The sequence below is a fragment of the Lactuca sativa genome, chromosome 4, assembly GCF_002870075.4.
Source record: "Lactuca sativa cultivar Salinas chromosome 4, Lsat_Salinas_v11, whole genome shotgun sequence".
NCBI classification, from domain to species: Eukaryota; Viridiplantae; Streptophyta; class Magnoliopsida; order Asterales; family Asteraceae; genus Lactuca; species Lactuca sativa.
The window spans coordinates 36,739,566-36,744,358 of record NC_056626.2 but is presented as its reverse complement, the minus strand read 5'-3'; the positions used below and the strand labels follow the sequence as shown (position 1 = coordinate 36,744,358).

At 39.8% G+C, this 4,793-nt stretch overlaps 1 non-coding gene across 1 annotated transcript; it reads right to left on the bottom strand.

Moving 5' to 3' along the window:
* Nucleotides 1-1,938: 1,938 nt before the first annotated feature.
* Nucleotides 1,939-2,045, bottom strand: LOC128134013 (small nucleolar RNA R71). Its single transcript, XR_008232347.1, has one exon. It is a non-coding gene; the product is annotated as a small nucleolar RNA R71 (small nucleolar RNA).
* Between the last annotated feature and the right edge of the window lie 2,748 nt (nt 2,046-4,793).

Sequence of the window (4,793 nt, the reverse complement as noted above, 5' to 3'; positions counted from 1 at the left end):
CTTAAGCTGCGAATCAGAAGCCAGAAGAACCCTAGAAGTCGACCAAAGAAGCTAGATCCAAATCCGAGAGTAATTAAGGCGTAATTTCCTCATTCTATTTAATTCTTTTGTTTTGTCAATATGATTAAGCAACTTGAACTTATTTGTTTGCTGTTATTCACCTTAGTTATGAACTAATTTCTTTATACTTCTGTTTGGGGATACAAAGTTGACAATATGGTTTGATTGTTTGGTAGGATTAATTCTAAAGTTGGTGATTAATTGTTATTTTAGCTTGCTAAAGAACCTTGTGAATGAATGATAATTTATTTTCTGTTAATAGGAAGATAGTTAATTAGCATGAACATCTATTAATTATCAACCTCATATGATAAGTGACCACTAAATCATATGTCTAGGATTAATGAATATGAAACTAGGATTAATAAGTAAAATTGAGTAAATTCATATGCGAGCTTGTAAGATGACCATTGAACAAGAGGTTAATTAAAAGTAACAATTTAATTAGCTATTGCAAGTCTAACTTAACCCGAATAATTAATCTAGTAAATATAATTAAGTTAAGCAATTGGCCACTGTTTGAATTAGTTTATTTGCTAAGGATTAGGGTAGTGAACACAACTTAATCACTTGAATCGGTAACCAACGAAAGAATTAATCCATTGCACTATTACCTTAAAAGCAGCCATAAAGTTAACCGAGTTGAACTAAATAGAAGTTTCTTTCCCATTATTGAATCTAGTTGATTTGTTCTTTTCTAGCCTTGCATTAGTTTTGTTAATAAGTTTCTAGTCTTGTAAAACTAGAGAAAAACCATTAATTGCTAAAGTAATTTAGATAGAATTAGTTTTTAATTTAATTTGCCGTTCCCTGTGTTCGATACCCTACTTGCTTGAACTATACCACAATTGATAGGTTCACTGCCTTTTGTGTGTTATTTGATAATTAAAGTAGGATTAAAACTAAGTGAGTTTTACACACATCAAGTTTTTGGCGCCGTTGCCGGGGAACGGTTCTAAAATTAGCATTAAATTCTAATTCAATCGACCCTTTGTGTAAGATTCATCTTACGCAAAGTTAGTTTCTGTTCAATTTTTTTGTTTTAAAAAAAAAAAAAAAAAAAAAAAAAAAAAAAAAAAAAAAAAAAAATTTACGCATTCTGATTTTCACGTGGACTCGCCGAGTGCATTCGCCCCGACTCGGCGAGTTTGACGCTGAATCAGATTAAATTCTTGTTCTTTTTTACGCGTTCTTTTTGTGTTAAGTTGCAGTTAGTTCATGACCCGAGGATCCTCTACACCTCTAATTCCTCCTCTTGAAGATCCGGAAACCGCATTAAGAAGAAACAAGGGTAAAACCGTTGGAGAAACCACCTCTTCAAAGAACTCACCACTCAAAAACTTCAAATCCGTGTTTGGCAAGAAGAGGAGCAGCAAAGCAGGAGCATCCAGCGCATCGTTGTCAACCGAAAATCCGATCCCGAAAGACACCGAATACGAGACCGAAGAAGAAAGCGAGCACACATCCGATATTGAAGAAGACTTAGCCACCGCAATGGCTAATATTGACGAGATCCCCATGGGGGAGTGGAAGAAAAGGATGCGTGATGACACCGGCCCGGGACTTGTGCAACCCGCAATCCCCGCTACCGCTACGTTCGAACTAAAGGGCCATATTCTCGCTCAACTCAAGGAGATACCATTTCACGGGAGAGATCATGAAGACGCCTATAAGCACTTAGATGAAGTAAATGACGTGGCGGATTACTTCAATGTACCTAATGTGCCCCGCGAGGTCCAGTTACTACGCATGCTTCCGGTCACGTTCAAAGGAGCTGCAAAGGATTGGTTGAAGTCACTCCCTCCCGGATCAGTTACCACATGGGCCAAAATGAAAGAAGAGTTCATAGACCATTTCTGCCCACCTTCCAAGATAGCCAAATTAAAGAAAGCCATTGCCAACTTCGAGCAACAACCCGGAGAATCTCTTTATGAAGCTTGGGAAAGGTACAAGAGCCTGCTTAGAAATTGCCCACACCATGATCTAAATAGCCAACAGGAGGTCTCCATCTTTTATGATGGAGTAAATGTCACCACAAGGCAACTACTCGATTCACAAGGCCCGCTCACCCGAAAGCCACCTCCGGAAATAAAGGAACTGATTGAAGAATTCTCTAAGCACTCTAGAGAATACCACAACCCGAGGAATGAAGTGAGTCGTGGAGCAGTAAATTCGGTAAACGATGGTATGGCGGCGATAATAGCGAAACTCGATAGCCTAGACCGAAGAATGACGAAAATGGATCAAACGATCCATGCTATTAGGGTAGGATGCGAAAATTGTGGCGGCCCCCATCTTACAAAAGATTGTGATCGAGACGAGAATGGAAATAAAAAGGCTCAAGTATTTTACTCTAGCGGCGATAGATATGATGAAGACTGGAGGAAACCGAAGAAGGATTGGCTCCCATACGAAGAGTACAGAAAGGCTAAGGAAGAAAAATATAAGCAGAGGGAGAGGGGTTATTATCAAAAGGAGGAACCGGTGACGGACAAGAAGACGAATTTAGAAGACATACTTACAAAATTCATAAGCGCGTCCGAGAAAAGGCATAATGATCATGATGTGGCAATGCAGGAAACCAGAAACATATTGAAGAATCAGCAAGCTTCTATTCTCAACATAGAGAAACAACTGGGCCAACTTGCACATCAAGTAAACGAAAGAAGACCGGGTCAACTTCCGAGCAACACCCAATCCAATCCAAGGAACGAGAACGTGAGCGTTATAACCTCCTGCGGTGAAGAAGAAGTGGCTGAAACACTAAGGGTTTCCAAAGGGAAGGCAGAAAAGGAAGAAGAACCAGAACTAGAAGAACACGATCCGACTCGCCGAGTCATCAAAATGGACTCGACGAGTCCAGTCGGGAAGGATAAAAATGCAAGTTTTCTGAAGACATACAACCCTCCTTTACCATACCCATCCAGAGCCATTCCCTCAGAAAAAGTTCAAGCCTATAGAACCTTCATGGAGCATGTTAAAGCCTTACAAGTCAATATGCCATTCGTGGACACAATGCTCCAAACTCCCAAATACGTTAACTTGCTTAAGGGTTTGTTTGCTGCCAGGAAAGATCTTGCTGAAGTCGCGGAAGTATTGATGAGTGAGCTACCCGAGAAGAAGGGTGATCCGGGTAATATGGTAATCCCGTGCCAATTTGGCAATGATGTTTCCACACGAGCTTTAGCTGATTCAGGGGCAAGCATTAATTTGATGCCCTATTCATTCTTTAAAAAGCTAAATTTACCAGAGCCAAAGCCGGTAAATATGAAAATCCATTTGGCTAATAAAACAATTATTCATCCACAAGGCATATGTGAAAATCTCCTTATCAAGGTAGACAAGTTTATCTTCCCAGTAGACTTTGTGGTGGTGGAGATGAAAGAAGACCCCGAAATACCAATTATTTTGGGAAGAACGTTCTTAAACACCGCATGTGCCCTAATTGACATATCCGAGACTACCTTGACATTAAGAGTGGGCGAGGAGTCGGTGATGTTTAGAGCTAATCCAGAGATCAAGCAAGAAGAAGAAAAGCGAGAAGAAATCTCATCTATCCAATTAGATGATGAGGTATTGCAAAGAGAGCTTGATATCTTATTAAAAGAAGACCCAAGTAAGTTCACGCTACACTCAGAAGAAGTTTCAGATGCTGACAAAGACTTGGAGGAGCTAGAAAAGCTACTGGAAGAAGCCGACTCAGAAAATGATCCAGAATTGCTGAAACCCGTCCCGACTCGCCGAGTCGACATAATGGACTCGACGAGTCCAGTTGATTTGGAGAAAACTTTAACTCAAGCTGGTTTATTTGTTGATAGTTCTTCACACACCCTAGTTTCAGTTACTGTTTTTGAAGAACAATTGGCAGAAGAGGAAAAAGGAATAGAGGTACAACACGCCAATGTGGCATGCATTGATACGATGCCATTTGGAGAAGGGTTAGGCACGGGAAAGAATGCTGGAATAAAGGATAGGGAGGAAGAAGCTGATCACCAATTCACCACTAAACCTAAAGCACGGACCATCATGAAATATGAAGTCATTAAATTTAAAGAGAAGGATGTTCAAGAATGGGTGAAAAAGAAGAGGGTAAAGCAGAAAAAGAGAAAAAAGAAAGCCCAAGCAGCTGAAGATGAAGCAATGAAAAAGAGAAGAAACGAACTCAAGAGGGCTTACAAGAAAAAGATTTACGCCTACAAGACCAAGTATAAACCACAAAAAGTGAGGCGTACATTCCCGATGCTTGAAGATGACAAAACGTAAATGGGAAGGAGTCTAGCTAATGACTCCTCAAAAAAGAAGCGCTTGGCGGGAGGCAACCCGTTCGATAGAGTTTGCTTTCTTTTACTTTTTAGTCTTCTTTTTATTTTTTCGTTTTATTTTCCATTCGTTTTTATTCTTAAATCTTCTAAATCATCGGGCATGTCTGCTTGAGAGTTACATAGCCTAAGTGTGGGGTGAAATGATTCATAATAAACAGAAAAATTTTGGAAAAATATGCAAATTTTTTTTAAATGACTCGCCGAGTCTGACCACAACTCGACGAGTCCACATGGATTCCAGAAAAGCGTTTAACTTCGCGACCAGACTCGACGAGTCGCACCACAACTCGACGAGTCGGTCTTATTTACAGAAAAAAAATTTAATTTCGAAATTACTTTTACATCTGGTAAATAGGGTTTTAACCCTAAAAATTCAATTTCAACATCACACTCGCCGGGTACCCCCATTCG